At 37.4% G+C, this 18,949-nt stretch overlaps 1 long non-coding RNA gene across 1 annotated transcript; it reads right to left on the bottom strand.

The window, feature by feature from the left end:
• Window positions 1-250: 250 nt before the first annotated feature.
• LOC133608321 (uncharacterized) lies at window positions 251-18,070 on the bottom strand. Its single transcript, XR_009815558.2, has 3 exons — window positions 17,820-18,070; window positions 16,995-17,219; window positions 251-577 (listed from the first exon to the last, which is right to left on the bottom strand). It is a non-coding gene; the product is annotated as an uncharacterized lncRNA (long non-coding RNA).
• Between the last annotated feature and the right edge of the window lie 879 nt (window positions 18,071-18,949).

Genomic DNA, 18,949 nt, shown 5'->3' on the forward strand with positions numbered 1-18,949 from the left:
TCATTTATTCATGTTCAGCAGTTACTTTACTGCTATTTGTTTATTGTGTTTGCCTTTATTGACACCAAGAAAATATGTACATATTTTTTTTTATATTCATATTATTCTTGTGTGCTGCTGGTATTTACTAGCTGATGTAAAACTTTGAATGTCCCCACTGGAGGACAACACTCTTATGCTATACTCTAGATGTCACTCTCCAAGGTGCTGACGACTAGCCCAATGAAACTCACAGTCATAATTAGACTTTTTACAGTTTTATTCCCAGAAGCAGACTTTTTCAAGGCATTGCACTGCATAAACACATTTTCAGAAATTCATATGACATTCATATACTGCAACTATCAATAATTAATGTGTGTGTAGGAATATGTATTCGTTAAGACAAACATATGAACCTGGTACTTATGCTTGTCTGTATGTGTCCTTTTTCCCAAAGTCAGCTGGGATTTGTTCCTGTGACCGTAATGAGGAAAAGCTGTGTAGAAAATGGATGGATGTTTCTGGGACAGATAGTTGCCCCAATAAAACGCTGAGTTGATGATCTGGAGTGTGGTGACATCCATTGCTTGTTTTCCTGAAAAGACAAAAACAAGCGGTTAAGACTTAAGTGTACATAACTTCAACTTAAGACTTACAGTAATGCAAATTAATATAGATACTGTTCTCTCATAGTGTCAAACTGTAGAAAGTTCAGATGGAAGTCAGATCAATGCATAGAAATGACATGTGCACTGTAAATAAACACAATCTGAACACTTTTCAGTAAAAAAACAAAACAAAACAGGCAGCTCAGTCTGCAACATTTTACAGTAAAATTGATGATGATTTTTGCACTGAATTACTGTAAACGATAAACTGGTATCACTATTATTTTTACATTAAAATTATGACGCCTGAGCTGCTATTTTTTTACCATGACATCTACAGTCGATTTAACAGTGCATCACTGTCAACGGAAAAACGGGACCACTTTAATTTTTATAGAAAATGATAGCAATTGAACTGCCAGTTGTATTTTTACAATAAATTGTAGGGTTGTTTTGACGGTGCATCATTGTAAATGTTAAAACGCTACCACTTTTATTTTTACAGTAAAATTATAGCAACTGAGCTGCCAGTTTTCTTATGGTAAATTCAATGATCATTTTTGAAGTGCATAAACTTTAAATCGAAAAACAGAACCACTTTTATTTTTACAGTAAAATTCTGGCAACTCAACTGCCACTTTTATTTTTACTGTAAATGTAATAGTCGTTTATACAGTGCATTACCTTAAATGGCAAAACTGTATTAATTTTATTTTCACCGTAACATTCTGGTGAATGAGCTGCCAATTTTAAAGCGTAAAATCTATGACCATTGTTTTTACAGTGCATGGAAACTTTTTTTCAAGGTATAATTATACTGACTGAGCTGCCAGTCTATTTTTTTTTTTACCGTAATTTCAACAGTCGTTTTTAGAGTGCATTAATGTAAATTGAAAAACAGTAAAACTGTTATTTTTTGCAATAGAATTTTGGCAACTGACCTGCTAGTTTTTTCCCGGTCAAATCAACGTTCATTGTTTTTACAGTGCATTACTGTAAATGGAAAAATGGTACCACTTTTATTTTAATACTAAAATTCTGGCGACTGAGCTGAGAAGGGTTTCCCGCAAAATCGTTGTTGTACAGTGAAATACTGTAAATTAAAAACCGATACCACTGTTATTTTTACAGTAGAATTCTGGCAAATGAGCTGTTTTTTCAACCGTAAAATCTGACTTTTTTTTTTTATTTCCACTGTCTGTTAATAAAACATCAACTTTCTTATCCACTACTCCTCAATGCAACAATGATGATCCTTCTCCACCATGGCTGCAACCCCAGAATTCCCCCCCCCCCCCCCCCCCCCCCCTTTCCCCAGCCCCTGAAACAGCATACAGTTAGTGCAAATGAGCTGCTTTTCATGCACCCCCTGAATGAGACCTCAACAACAACAAAACCCTCACACACAGACTTGTCATTTCAGGTTTTGTTTGTCAATGTGAACCCCTTGTAACTTACACAAAGTAGTCGTCATGGCATGAGGTGCTGAGAAGGTGTGTGTGTGTGTGTGTGTGTGTGTGTGTGTGTGTGTGTGTGTGTGTGTGTGTGTGTGTGTGTGTGTGTGCTGTAGTGTTTGGGGTTGGAGGGATGCAAGGAGGGGTAAAAAAGGGACGTGCAAGGATGATGAATGTGACATTCCCGGTGTTCCCAGGATCCTGGTGCTGTTTGAAAAGGGGCAGGAAGGGGCGGGCGGGTGTTTTTTGGGGTGCCACACTGGAGTTGTGAGAGTGAGAGGGGACATTTGTGCCCAGCTGTTGGGGGGACCCTATGTCTCCCCTTTTACTCTCTCTGTGACAGGCTGTCCTTTTCACCAGCACATAGCCCGGCCGTGCAGCCTGCTGCCATAACAACGCCACGGCCTCTCTGTCATCTTAACGCCAGGAGAGGAAAGGTTGGGCGGCGGGGCGTTTTGGGGGGAGCTTGCGGGTGAAAGAGGGAGGAGCAATAGTGAATGAAGAATGCAGACATTTTCATCCTGTGAACTTGAACTTGACTGGCAGTCTGAGACACTGGCGGGAGGGAATGTAAATGTATCTCTTTCGGATTTATTTCAGACTAACTCATTTGCATTCACTTACATACTATTTATAATATCACGACTAGGAGTTTATTAAATATATACAAAATTGTTACTCTTTCCATCCACCCATCTATATTGATAACAGCCATTTATGTGATGTTAATATTCCATGCCCTTGCACGCTCTGGGTCCATGCACTTAAAACACGAGCAAATATATGCACTTGTGTTTTCACTTGACAGTTGATTGTGTATGTATAATGGTTATGTTCATGTTCTTAATCTGTTCACAGAAACAGAGCATTGAGATGAGGCGTGAAACCATTATCCGCAGCCTTATACTGTACCTTGGCGAGAAGGAAGACGAACTTTTTGAAGACTGCTTGGTATAGCATTATTTTAATCATCTAAAAATATTTTTTAATGACACAGGTTAATTTAATGTTAAAGTTAAGAGGAAAGCAGACAAAGAATAAATAATAAAAAAAATAATAATAATAAAAAAAATATTCTTGTGTTCATTCTTCCCTGATAATGAAGTCACTTTGAATGATTCATGCAGTTCTATTATTTGTTTCTCAATAACATTCTTCTTTTTTGTTGTAAATTGTATGCAGGAGGACAGCCGGAGTGATGTCAGTAACCACATCCTCAAAATACTCGTCGTCCACGGTGCTGATGAGGATCCAGTTGATATCTCCATCCTTGTGGAAGGCCATGAGATTTTGCCTGGGTGCAACAGTACTGCGAAAGCTTGCTCACTGCTCATGGGACTGATTTATGCCCTGAACTTGGCATACCCTCCCACTTTGTGTTACACTTTTGAAGTCTTCCAAAAACTCATGCTGGAGCTGGATGGATTCAAACTGTCCCCAAAAGTAAACACCTTGAAGTTGAAGTTGCTTTCTTAAATGCATGTCATGACTTTGTCATCCTAGAGGAGGAAAATGACATCATTTATGGACCCTTGTTGAGGACGTAGCATCATGCATGGACTCTTGTGAAGAAATGCCAAGAATTAGCACTGAGTTCCAGTTCATCTTGGTTTACTAGTGGGTTGCCTGTCATAAATGTTTTTCATTTTTTGTCAAATAAGGTATCTGTTAATGACAGTAAAGATTGTATTCTTCAACAAGAATGGTTAGACACCTTAAGCTGTTTATTTTTAGTTGATTATGTTGATTTTATGTCATTAATGTTTTAATTGCATACTTAAAAGTGCACTAGTCAGAGGACTGGTTTAAATGTTGATATTGCACTTTTTCAGTGTAGTTTGTAAGATTTTAATTACATATTTGAGAAGTGACTATGTTACCAGATCTATGTTGGATTTGGTGTATAATGTGTAATACTGTGTATTTGTTGTTTACCAGTCATACCAACCTTTGGATATTTTCTTTAAAAAATATACTTTTACTACTATTTACTTTGAATACCTTTTGCTGGAGATACATCTTTAATTTACTGTTAGTACAAATTCTAATGCAGTACAATATAATGCACTTTTACTATTAACGCAGTACTTGTACAGTACATTCTGTTTTTCCCCCCATTTAAATAGGGGTATACATAATCCATACACCACTGCTCAAAGTTTAAGTGGCGGTTTCTGTCCTGACCCTCTCCCAGAAGTTGTTGTTGAGTATTATATTTCTGCAATGAATGTAGAAACTCTGTTTCAGAGGGTTGTAAGATTGAACTAAAAAGAAACTGTTTAATTGCATTGTAATTTAGTTGTGTGATATGTGATACATATATATTAAATGCATAGAGTATTGGTTAAATTTATTTGGTAACATTTATCAAAAGAAAACTGGCAATGATTACCTAATTTTAGTGAGTAATGTAAAGTAATGCAACCAAGTAAATTAAAATGCCAAGCACAAGAAAATAATTCAAATCTACTGAATTACTTCATAACAGCAAATACTACAGATATATAAAATTTATTTAAAATTTTGAGTAAAATGATGTTCCTGCCGATGAAAAACAAGTAGACTTTACTTAATTTGTTTAAATAAATATAACTTAAAACTTGGATGTAATTAAGTAACTGTTACTTAATATCTTCACAACTGTTATGTTATATGGTAAGTAGAATTTACTTGATACTGGCAAGTGAGTGTTACTTGATATTGCAGCATTAAATTTTACTTAAATCATTTGCGTGCAAATACTTACAATAATTTTTTTAAGTAAATCTTATGAGTTATTTTTTTCAGTGTAGTGACAAGCTGCAGTTCAAACGAAATGAATGGGGACTGCACGTCCACACTGGGGTTCCTAACAGCTCGGACCCACTCAACCATGTGGAAAAGAAGACATGTGAAAGGTCCCCCGTCAGTGTTACAAAGCCATGAACAAGCCGCCGCAGGATAATCAGGTTTATCCCCAGGATTAAGACAAGATTGGCAGCTGTGGCGGCGGGTGGACTTCGACAGAGTGGGCCTGAGTTCAGGTGGAGGACCCCATATTTGTAGACAGGCAGCTCAGATGCCTTTAATGTGTGGTGACATCAAAGACACACACATAAGCTTAGTTTGAAAACTTTTGTTTAATTGTATGTTTTCAAGATGTTAATTTCTACTATGAATTAAAATATAACTACTGTATCTATTTTATACATTGGACCTGAATAGTATTTTCATGTATTCATGGCTGTACAGTACTTGAGATGCCAAACATGGGGCCAAAAAGTGCATTTTACAATAAGAGTTACAGTACAATGCACTGTAAAAGAAAAAACAGGATTTCACAGCATTTAACAGTATTTTTCCAATATAAAATATTGTAATCAAAATGTGCTGTAACATTAAAACTAATTAATTACAATACACTTATATAACAGGAACTACACATACGGTCATGGGAATCGAAACTCAATTCTTGGTCAGAACCATTTCCCAGTGTATCAATTCCTTGGAATCGCTTGCCATTTTTTCAAACGATTCTCTTAACAGATGAGGATGACGTCATTAAACAACGTGCGTAGTGACTTCAGACAGCAACTGAAGTTTGCCCACATTTTACCAGCAAAGATTGCAACAGCGCTACTTGTAATAATTCCAAGGTAGCTATTTCATCAAAAGGAGGACATACGAACGTGCTGAAACATTTGAACATACAGCATGCAGTGAATGTAGCATTTTTGAACCGCGCCGATCTCATGCCAGGCAGCAGCAGTCATCTGACGTAAATACTACAGGTACTAATACCGCCGATAATGTTAGCGCTATTACCTGTTAAATTGAAATGAATGTCTCCTCATTTAGAAAGCATGAGGAGATACATTCTGACTGGTTTGGAGGCGAGCAGTAACATCTACCGCAAGTTTTCACCGCAGCGGGGAAGAGTACCACTCGGCCAGGAAGGACAAATGTTACTGAGCAGTGACTAAGTTTGTGGTCGAAAGCTTAAAACTATTTGCTACATAGATGCTCCTTTGACAGGTGAATGTTCAATTGTAGTCAGAGAAAAGTTGCATGTTTTCCTCCAACCACATTTTTGCTCAGTCATCATATTATACAGGTGGAATTCATAAAATTAGAATATCGTGTAAAAGTTCATTTATGTCAGCAATTCGACTTCAAATGTGAAACTAATAAGTTATATCAACTCATTACATGCAAAGTGACGTACTGTATGTTAAGCCTCTATTTAATACAACCTTAATGATCATGCGGCTTACAGTTTTTTAAATAAACACCACATTTTCTGAGATTTTCAACTTAAGGTTTTCATAAGCTATAAGCAAATAGCATCAGCATTATATCAAGAGAAGGTTTGAAATAATTTGTGTTGCAGGAGCCTAAGTCATTATTTCAGTTTCACCTTGTAAATCTAAGCAAACCTTTGCATGGTATATTTTCTAAGAAGATGATAAAGATTCTTAAAAGTTTAAAAAAATGTTATGAAATGTTACATACTTATGTAATTTCCACATCTGTATCCATCCATCCATTTTCTACCGCTTATTCCCTTTGGGGTTGGTAAATTCTACATATTTTTTTACAAATGTATTTTCTAAAACGTTTTTCTATGCTATGTGCCTTTTAAGACCTCACTGTCGGTTTTGTAAGGTCATGTTAGCTCTGAACTAAACAAAAGTGATGCTAATCCCCATTTTGTTATCTTTTTTTCCAAATAAGAGAACCGATAAAGAAACAAATCGTTACGTAGAATTGAAAGTGGAATTGGAACCGGAAAAATCGTATAAATTCCCATCCTTAGTCATCATCATAGTCCTCTGAAATATCACAACAATTTACTGTAAATTCAACCTGATTTGTAAACCGAGAGAGTAATTAAATGCCTACTGAAACCCACTACTACCGACCACGCAGTCTGATAGTTTATATATCAATGATGAAATCTTATCATTGCAACACATGCCAATACGGGTTAGCTTACTAAAGTGCAATTTTAAATTTCGCGCAAAATATCCTGCTGAAAACGTCTCGGTATGATGACGCCTGCGCGTGACGTCACAGATTGTAGAGGACATTTTGGGACAGCATGGTGGCCAGCTATTAAGTCGTCTGTTTTCATCGCAAAATTCCACAGTATTCTGGACATCTGTGTTGGTGAATCTTTTGCAATTTGTTCAATGAACAATGGAGATAGCAAAGAAGAAAGCTGTAGGTGGGAAGTGGTGTATTGCGGACGACTGCAGCAACACAAACACAGCCAGTGTTTCATTGTTTACATTCTCGGAAGATGACAGTCAAGCTTTACCATTGGCCTGTGGAGAACTGGGACAACAGAGACTCTTACCAGGAGGACTTTGAGTTGGATGCGCAGACATGGTACCGTGAGTACGCATGCAGCTGCAGCTTCCAAACATTTGATCGCTTGCCTGACGTGCGTGCCGCTATGTGCATGTCACGTACGTAACTTTGGGGACTTTGGGGAAATATATGTGTTGTATGAACTTTGGGGAGGTGAACGGTACTTTGGGCTGTGGGATTGAGTGTGTTGTGCAGGTGTTTAAGTTGTATTGGCGGGTTATATGGACGAGAGGGGGAAGGTGTTTGTTATGCGGGATTAATTTGTGGCATATTAAATACAAGCCTGGTTGTGTTGTGGCTAATAGAGTATATATATATGTCTTTTGTTTATTTACTGTTTTAGTCATTCCCAGCTGAATATCAGGTCCCACCCGCCTCTCACAGCATCTTCCCTATCTGAATCGCTCCCACTGCCCTCTAGTCCTTCACTCTCACTTTCCTCATCCACAAATCTTTCATCCTCGCTCAAATTAATGGGGGAATCGTCGCTTTCTCGGTCCGACTCGCTTTCGCTGCTGGTGGCCATGATTGTAAACAATGTGCAGATGTGAGGACCTCCACAACCTGTGACGTCACGCTACTCGTCTGCTACTTCCGGTACAGGCAAGGCTTTTTTATCAGCGACCAAAAGTTGCGAACTTTATCGTCGATGTTCTCTACTAAATCCTTTCAGCAAAAATATGGCAATATCGCGAAATGATCAAGTATGACACATAGAATGGACCTGCTATCCCCGTTTAAATAAGAAAATCGCATTTCAGTAGGCCTTTAACAATTAAATTGCAATTGTGAAGTTACAGCACATACAGCCCTTTGCAAAAGTATTTCTCCCCGCTTGAACTTTTCTATATTTTGTCACCACCACAAACATAAATATAATTTATTGATTTTTTATGGGAAAGACCAACACAAAGTGGTATGCAATTGTGAAGTTGAAAGAAAATGATATGATTTTTTTTTTTTTCTACAAATACAAAACTGAAAAGGGCATTGTGCAAAATTATACAGCACCTTGAGTCAATGCGTTGTGGAACCACCTTTTGCTGCAATGACAGCTGCAAGTCTTTTAGGGTATGTCTCTACCAGCTCTTGCACATCTAGTGACTGAAATGTCTGCCCATTCTTCTTTGCCAAACGGCTCAAGCTCAGTCAGATTATATGGAGAGTGTTTGTGAACAGTAGTTTTCAGATCTTGCCACAGATTTTTGATTGGTTTTAGGTATGTACTTTGACTGAGACATTCTAACACATGAATATATTTTGTTTTAAGCCATTTAATTGTAGCCCTGGCTTTATTATCAGCGTCGTTGTCCTGCCGGAAGATAAACCTTTCAACAGGTTTTTTTCCAAGACTGCCCTGTATTTGTCTCCATCCGTCTTCCCATCAACTCTGACCATCTTCCTAGTCCCTGCTCAAGAAAAACACCCCCAGATCATGATGCTGCCACCACCATATTTGACTGTGGGTATAGTGTGTGCAGACTGTTATGTGATGTTAGTTCCCTGCAACACATACCGTTTTGCATTTTGGGTAAAAAGTTCAATTTTGGTCTGGTCTGACCAAATAAATTTGTTTTCACGTGTTTGCTGTGTCCTCAACATAGTGTCTGGCAAACTCGTCTGGTTTTCGTTAAAGAATGGCTTTCTTCTTGCCATTCGCAAAAGACCACATCTGTGCAGTGAACGACTAACGGTTGTCCTGTTGATAGATTCCCCCACCTGAGTAGTGGATCTCTGCAGTTGGTCCAGAGTCACCCCAAGTCTCTTGGCTGCATCTCTGAGCAGTACTCTCCTTGTTTGGCCTGTAAGTTTAGATGGACGGCCTTGTCTTGGTAGGTTCAGAGTTGTTCTAGACTCTTTCAATTTCCAGATGATGAATTGAACTGTGCTGCGGGAGATGTTCAACGCTTGGGAAATATTTTTAAGCCATTTAATGCTTCAAACGTCTCCACAACTTAAACACTGGCGTGTCTGGTGTGTTCTTTAGACTTCATGATGCTGTTTGCTCCCCAATATCACACACAGGTGGACAGTATTTAGTCAGTAGCAATCATCAGGCAACTTCTGAAGGCAATAGGTTACACTCAGAGAAAAGGGGGCTGAATATATTTGTACACCGCACTTTTCAGTTTTGTATTTGTAAAAACATTTTTTGAATCATGCATAATTTTCTTTCAACATCACAATTGTATACCACGTGTTGGTCTTCCACAAACATAACAACGTTTGTGGTTGTAATGTGACAAAAAATGTAAAAGTTCAAGGGCAGTGTATACTTTTTCAAAGTGCTGTATGATGTAGTTTTATTGGAATTGACTGTAAGTTACTGTGAAAGGAATGCAATTATTAGCCAGTAATTTGCTCTGAATTTACAATGAAAATGTTTACAGTGTGACATGACTGGAAGTGGAACCACACTCAATCTATTTGAACAAATGTGAAAACAGTAAGATTTATATTTATTGTTATTATTATTTTTGTGCAATGTGTAAGGCGCAAGAAGCCATAAAAACACAGTTTGGATATAGTGATGTGTTTTTGCTGTTAGAGTCTACCTGCTTTGGGGCCATCGTGTCAGACAAACATTTTTAGAATTATGCTGTCTTCTGCATGTTGGAGCCACTTCTTGTGAAAGTCCAAATGAACACTACTTGATGCTCATAAGTTTATATTCCATCATGGTTTGCACATAAACAGTACGTTTACTTGATTTAACGCCGCTTGTACAGATCCAGCTCAGAGGGTAACGTGACTGCAGAGATCAAGGACTGACATAGTCGATGCACACACAGCATCACACATGTTGAGAAAGCCTCACACTAACATAAAGAGGCGGTAAGACAAAAGGGACACTTTTTCAGTAGACAGTGACACAGACGTCTGCTGCTGTCTGGATCCTGGTTCCCACCTCCTTTGCAGGCTTCCTTGCAGAGCCCTCACACACACACACACACACACACACGCACACACGCGCACAACGCTGGCTGACCTTTGTCAAGTGGCCCATGCACAAAGCCGCCATTGTGGGGCAGAGTCTCGTTCAGAATGATAATGTGCACAATGTGGCGAGTGTATACCAACAGGTCTCTCCCTCTTTGTCTTTGTCTCTCTCTCTCTCTCTCTCTCTCTCTCTCTCTCTCTCTCTCTCTCTCTCTCTCTCTCTCTCTCTCTCTCTCTCTCTCTCCCTCTCTACACACAAATACATACTATGAAACAATAAAGGCATTTGATAATAACCCAATGTACGGTAAGTGGTGTAAGTATTTTCTTGTGTAAATCACTAACAGTAACCATAACTAGCAGGTACAGTAAAGTCAACAATAAGTATAGTCTAATTTGAACATGACACCACACTGAGCGTGGAAATGGATTAAAAATGATTAAGTAATATACCGGTACTGTGTGTGTGTATTGTCAGGATCAAAAGTATTCATTTTTTTCTTGATTGGAAATAACACAGGGATCTATACAAGAGACATCATTGTGGATATTTACATTTGAACAAAAACTCATTTTTATGAGTCTGATGTATTTTCTGACTTATAAAATCTGTCACAATGTTGGATAATCATGTTAAACAAAGCCAAATCGTCAAATAATAAAATTAATGTGTTTGTTGTGGATGCCTCTGAACAGTGGGCACAGTGTGACATCACAGTGTGGCAGACATACAGCAGGTATGTGTGCATTTCTCGTGTACAGGGCATTCGGAAAGTGTACACAGCACTTCACTTTTTCCACATTTTGTTATGTTAATGCCATATTCCAAAATTGAATGATTGCATTTTTGTCCTCGGAATTCTACAGACAAAACCTCATAATGACAATGTGAAAATGTTTTATTTTTTGGTATACTTATTCAAACTAAAAAAGCTTAAAACTAATCACATAAGTGTTCACAACATTTGCTCAATACTTTGTTGATGCAGCATCAACAGCACTTACAGCCTCAAGTATTTTTGAATACGATGCCATAAGCTTGGCACACCTATCTTTGGGCAGTTTCGCCCATTCCTCTGTGCAGCAACTCTCAAGATCCATCCGGTTGGATGGTTAGCGAACAAGAAAATATTGAGCAGAGGCTGTGAATATGTCGGTCCTTGTGATTTTTTTTTTTCTAAACACATTTTCTAATTAAAAAAATAAAATGAAAATGTTTACATTGTCATTATTGTCTGTAGAATTTTGAGGACAAAAATGAATGTATTTCATTTTGGAAAAGGGCTGTAACATAAAGTGTAAAGCGCTCTGAATACTTTCCAGATGCACTGTATGCTGTCAGCCAGTCTCCTCCCTGTCTGCTGAGCTGGGACTTTTGCCTGCAGCTTCCTGTGTCGTCCCTTCTCGTCTCATGTGCCCCCCTGCTCTGATATCTATAAAATAAATTTTTCCGTGTTTATTTGTCCACGACTTTTTACAGGGGACTGTTTTGTCACCAGTAAGTACAAAGTTGGATTAGCTTTTAAACTCCGATAAAAAAAGACGATTGAAGGTAGGACAAAGTAGATGCTGGCAAATGCAGTTTTTTAATGAATTATAAGGTGTACCTAATGTTGCGACTGGCGAATCTATATACTGTTTATGAAGTTTATTTTCGACCGTGTCTGAAAAATAATAGTAATTTTCATCTTAAATATATATATTTAACAGTGTAAATGATTAAATTATGATACTTTTTGAGAAATGACATGGACGGTCATTTACAATCTAAAACAGGGGTGTTAAACTCATTTTAGCTCAGGGGCCACATGGAGGAAAATCTTTTTCCACATGGGCAGGACGGGTAAAATCATTGCACAATAAAAACAACTTCAGGTTGTTTTCTTTGTTTTACTTTGGCCCCCAACATTTAAAAAAGCACATTCCGAAAATGTACATATCACAAACAATCCTCTTGACAAAACACTTCAAGTTAGTTAAAAATGATGAGGAAAATATTGGTGCAGTTTCATAAACACCATGAAGAACACAATTAATTTAGCCATAATCTCAGTGTATCTGCAAAGCAGTTAAACTTTAAGTCCCAGCCCATCTTGGATTGAACAAAAAACTGAAGCATAAAAAACTCTTCTATGTATCAACTACCTAATTTGTCATTTCCACTGTTCACTTTCTTTAAATTTGCACAAAAGACAATAATTTTCTGAAAACTATATCAATGTGCAGTGTCATGCAGCATTTTAAGTGGGCTTACCAATTGTTTATTTTACTCCTGTTTGTTGGGTCGAGGGGGAGGAGTCGCACCCCCGCTTTACCGTGTACCTTTAGCTTGGTATACTTGTACACTTGGTTTACTATTTACTTGCCTAACAGAATTGCTATTGCGACATCCAGTGGACTCATTTAGAACAGCAGTTTCGTTATTTTGAAAATGCGGCTCAATGTCATACTTAGCAAACTCATCAGGCCCGCGAACAGGTTCAATCCCGCATGTATGACATCCCTGAAGGGAACGCTTAAACTCCTGGTTTATCGAGTAGCTATTTTTATCGGAACTTGCACTAAAACCGTAGTAAGTGTGTGTGTGTGTGTGTGTGTGTGTGTGTGTGTGTGTGTGTGTGTGTGTGTGTGTGTGTGCGTGCGTGCGTGCGTGCGTGCGTGCGTGCGTGCGTGCGTGCGTGCGTGCGTGTGTGTGTGTGTGTGTGTGTGTGTGTGAAAGACAAAGAGACCCTAAAACAGCATGTACTAAAACAAAATGCACATTTTACTGTCATTTATGACAGTATGACAGGACTAATATTAGCATATGCGAAGCTAAAACATATAGAAACATCTATAATTTACCCAAATATTGTTCTTTAGTTTGAAGTAGGATTCTGGTAGGCTGAAATGTGAACCTTTCTACTGACAAATGACAGGGCAATATATAATTGTTATTTTTCATAGCTTGTAAGTAGGGCTGTCCGATAATGGCTTTTTGCCGATATCCGATATTCCGATATTGACCAAATCCTTAATTACCGATACCGATATCAACCGATACCGATATATACAGTCGTGGAATTAACACATTATTATGCCTAATTTGGACAACCAGGTATGGTGAAGATAAGGTCCTTTAAAAAAAAAATAAAGATAAATAAATTTAAAACATTTTCTTGAATAAAAAATAAAGTAAAACAATATAAAAACAGTTACATAGAAATGAGTAATTAATGAAAATGAGTAAAATTAACTGTTAAAGGTTAGTACTATTAGTGGACACGCAGCACGCACAATCATGTGTGCTTACGGACTGTATCCCTTGCAGACTGTATTGATATATATTGATATATAATGTCGGAACCAGAATATTAATAACAGAAAGAAACAACCCTTTTGTGTGAATGAGTGAGGGGAGGGAGGTGTTTTGGGTTGGTGTACTAATTGTAAGTGTATCTTGTGTTTTTTATGTTGATTTAATAAAAAAATAAAAATACAAATAAAAAAAGGCCGATACCGATATAAAAAAACCCGATACCGATCATTTCCGATATTACATTTTAAAGCATTTATCGGCCGATAATATTGTCAGGCCGATATTATCGGACATCTCTATTTTTAAGTAAACATGTCTCTTTTTACAGTGTTTAGTTTGAGTGCGGTCATGTGACTGCCAGGCTCCATTTGATTGGTGAAACGGAGTCATGTGACAGTATACTGAAAGAAGTCTCTCTAATGAGATACATATGTATTTGCAAGCAGTCATTAAAAGATCATAAACAAACATAAGTATGACATGAATAAATGTAGCGGTCGTATACATGTAAGTATGTTGTATTTTACTCTCACCTAAGTACAATTTATCCAAAAATGTACTTAAGTAATTGTAACAAAGTAAATGTAGCGCGCCATTCTACTCACCTCTGCACATGACCCTGACGAGGACAAATAATGGAAACTGGATGGATTAAATATTAGTCCTGATATTAAAGGGGTTCAAGTCATGTGTGTGTGTGCAGGCCTTTTTAGGAAAGAACACCTCTTTGGTCTGTGACTTAAACCAAATATATTAGTCAATGTACAGTAAAAGCATATGTTTTTTGTGTAACAAATCAGAAACTAAATAAATGTAAAAAAAAAGACTTGCATTTTATTTTTCAAATACATCTGGTCATTATTATTATTTTGTGGAAAGGGGATTTATCAAAGTAAAATTGTTTTTATTTTGTTATAATTCAAGTATTTTAATAAGTGCCCCGTAGGCTTAAATGTGAATGAAGAGCACATTAATGATCAAACATTAGAAACTGCATTATCCTTTAAAACAAAGTGTATATTATTGCAATGGTATAAAACTGTATACTTAGCTAAATGAACCTATTTCAAACATCTTTCAGTAAAGCATATACTAACTAAGCGTGATTATTTTTAGATTTGATGATAAATGACGTCCATGCAGCTTCTTGTGGGCGCTAATTAAACAATGTCACTGTACCTTTAAGTCGTCAGTTTCCTTCGTTCCCACGCAATTATGTGATTGAGTTGCATTATTTTTATTTTATTTTTGCGAAGTCAACATTTTGTGTTCCTTTTTCTCACTTTTTCTTTGCTTTTAAAATGAATCTTAACTCAGATGCAACATAGCACACCCTAAAACCTGTTGTATTAACCTATCTTTATTTACCTTCCATGTGTTCGTCTGAAATATCGTTTTAACGATTTTATTTTACACACAAACGCACCATCAAACGAAATCTGACTCAAATAAAGACCATTATATTACAAAAATATTCTAATTTACAGGTTTCTCTTCACACTTCTGCTCTGAAACAACGGCCTGCTGCTTGCTTTAGTCCCGATTTGAAATAAAACAATTACTTACTTGTTTGGATACACAAAAGTGCATTTTTACATCACTTTGCATTTAATGCATGCAACCAAAAACAATCTTAATTAATAAAACCTCTGTTCATATCTTGAGATTAAAAATGTACTTTTAACATTATTTCCTGTCTTTAATGAGATCGGGGGTTAACGGTTCTCTATTAAACAAAATAAATTGTAATATGGAGAAAAGTATTAAGACGTGAATTTGCATGATACAATATAAATATAAAATACATATTAAATACATATATTGTATAATAAAATAAAATCAGCAAAAGTGCAAAAGTTACCTTAATGGAGTTTATTATTATATGTGTGAGACACAGTGTATTTATCATTATCGAAAATAAACTATTCTTAATAAATTAATTAATAAATGCACAGAAAGTAGTAATAAACATATACAATTTTATTTATAGATAATAGAGTGATGATTAAATAGATTTGTATATCAATTCTCAGATATATTACAGGATGTCATAATTACTCACGTTGACCCTGAATTAAAACATTTATGTAAAAAAATACAAATAAATAACACGTCAGTCCATGCAACAACAAAAAATAGTCAAACAAAATGTGTTTGCGTTAATTATGATTACCATTTATTAGTATAATATATGCATTTTTATTAGCTTGGCACTGATTGGTTAGGAAAAAATCAGATTCTTATCTGCGTGGCCACTTTATAGCAATTCTGCCTTAAGAGGGTTGCATGATACAATATATGATGAATATATAATACATATTAAATACATATATTGTATTATAAAAAACCTGTGAGAGGCCTTAAGGGGGATGTCATCATGAATATTTCCATTGAATGAGATCAAACTACACTCACACACAGACACACACGCACACACTTACACACAGCAGGCCTTACATGCAGAGTGTGCCATCAGTGACCAAATAAGTGCTTTGCACCTCCCCAACCATTTAAGATGCAGAGAGAATATCAAGATGGCTCCCACACAGTGATGGTCTGCAACATCAAGCAGGCCATGAGGCCTTCATACTGTACACTACATGTGCATCAGTTCATTGTATTTAAAATAATACAAATAACTGAGATAATTTAGGATTGAAATTGTACATGTTGGGACGGCGTGGCGCAGTGGGAGAATGGCCGTGCGCGACCCGAGGGTCCGTGGTTCAATCCCCACCTAGTACCAACCTCGTCATGTCCGTTGTGTCCTGAGCAAGACACTTCACCCTTGCTCCTGATGGGTGCTGGTTAGCGCCTTGCATGGCAGCTCCCTCCATCAGTGTGTGAATGGGTAAATGTGGAAGTAGTGTCAAAGCGCTTTGAGTACCTTGAAGGTAGAAAAGCGCTATACAAGTACAACCCATTTATTTATTTATTTATGTTTTATTAGGGAGTAAAAACTACAATGTATTCACTTTATGGGGTGTGATTTGATGTGCATACCCTGCTGTTTTTATTAGAACTCTGTATAGTCATGTTAAAAATGCATGAGGGCTTTTATTGGACTGAAATAATTTCATAAAGTATTATGAGCCCTCACCTTTAGCAGTTTAAATTGGTGCAGGCAGCAGAAAAACCGAGCAGTTTGAGTAATTTGCAGCCATTAAACTTGCATGGAAGTCATACTTAACTATATTTGACATAATCAGACCAAAACACACTTCTCTGTCCAAGACAAGTACAATTTTGGATTATGATACGCAATATTGCACCGATTATACAACAGTATTTGCATGGAGCATCCGTCACCTGATTTAGTGCATCCCATCTTTACACTATTTAGACTTGAAGCAAACCTACCTGCAGACACAGCACGCTCTCTTGTCTTTCTCGGTGTCCTTCTTTATTCATCTTGCGTATTCATTCATGCAGAGAAGAGAAGGTTTGAAGGTCATTCCTACTTTCGGTTATCTAGCTTTATGACGGATGGTTAACACTCATACAGCTAGATAACCAAAGACAGGAACAGGCTCTATTCTTTGCAGAAGGAGCACATTGTACCAGGGAGCGTGCAGGTGTCTTTTTCTGCATGGGCACAGAGAACATCAACATACTTAAATATATGAATACATAACTCACACTGAGAATTGCATTTTGATTACTTCACACGGTTGTAGCAAATGTATACTCACTTATAAAAAAAAAAAGTGTTTTTTCTCTATATGTACTCTTGTTATTCATTAAAATTATTAGGCCTATGCAGATATGAAAATAGATTGAACCTTTTAATCTGCACATGCTTTATAATCAAGAGAAACATACCCAAATATGTATGACATGTGTCAGCACATTTCATTCATGTTCACCTGCAGCTATAGTATAATGTCTTCTGGTTAGGTTGCAAAAATGCAAATAATTCAACTTAATTTATGCAATAACTGATAGTATTCATGCATGAGTGATGTATTTGAACAGGGCACATGCATGACAAGGACGAACACCCATTATTACAATAACAAGACGTTTTCTGGGCCTATTTTTTGCAAGCCAAACTGAATTTATTTTGCACGCATTGATTCAAAAGCACCAGCAAAAAAAAAAAAATATGGGAGTGTTATTGTAATGTCAGGAGCAACATGGAGGCATGGTCAAAATGACGGCCAACGATGCATGCGTGGAACTTACTCCAATCCAGAAGGTTCTTCTCCAGCTGCGTCCGCCACATGTACTCGTGGACGTAGAGCATCCTTCCGGTTCCAGGTGTGCATCACGAGGCACAAACGGGTGAGTAAATCGACACATGACATCCTGTGTGTGTGTATGTGTTTGTGTGTGTGTGTGTGTGTGTGAGGCCACAAGGTGCGGGGTCCTCTCAGTGTATCCGTCTGGTGGACCGAGGAGAGGAGGACGTCTTTGACGGTCTTGATGGCTCTCAGTCCGAGTGCGGAGGCTGCGCGGTGTCACCCCGATGGAGCTTCTCTCGGCCTCTCTTTTCACCTCGACTCCTCCTCCTGGCCCTTGTGACGTCACTGAAGGAAGTTACCAATCGGCCAATCAGAGAAGGGTTCACCTCTTTTTCGTCAGCTCCTTTTCATAATACTCGTTTTACTTCAAATGACATAGATTTCGCTAATAGGGTTACATTATTAATAAATTTACATCATTACATTTTCAGATTTAATGGGTGCATATAATAAAAGACGGAGGTGAGCGGATTAATAGAATGTAGTAAAGCGCGAGGCAAACAAAGTGAATGCGTCTACTTGTCAAAAGAAAAGTCAATCCGTCCCTGCAACCATTTTCTACCGCTTGTCTCTCTCGGGGTCGTCTTTATTAGCATTGCTTGATTCAGAGCTGGCTCAAATGGAAATGGGAAATGTATTTGTGACCTGCTGCCCCCTGGTGCTAGTGTATGGAACGACGCTGAGTTGGGAAATTGTGTTAGATGTAAATAAAAACGGAAAACAATGATTTGCAAATCATTTTCAACCCATATTCAGTTGAATATGCTACAAAGACAACATATTTGATGTTCAAACTGATAAACTTTTTTTTTTTTTTTGCAAATAATCATTAACTTTAGAATTTGATGCCAGCAACACGTGACAAAGAAGTTGGGAAAGGTGGCAATAAATACTGATAAAGTTGAGGAATGCTCATCAAACACTTATTTGGAACATCCCACAGGTGAACAGGCAAATTGGGAACAGGTGGGTGCCATGATTGGGTATAAAAGTAAATTCCATGAAATGCTGTCATTCACAAACAAGGATGGGGCGAGGGTCACCACTGTGTCAACAAATGTGTGAGCAAAT

Source organism: Nerophis lumbriciformis, linkage group LG06, assembly GCF_033978685.3.
Source record: "Nerophis lumbriciformis linkage group LG06, RoL_Nlum_v2.1, whole genome shotgun sequence".
NCBI lineage: Eukaryota > Metazoa > Chordata > Actinopteri > Syngnathiformes > Syngnathidae > Nerophis > Nerophis lumbriciformis.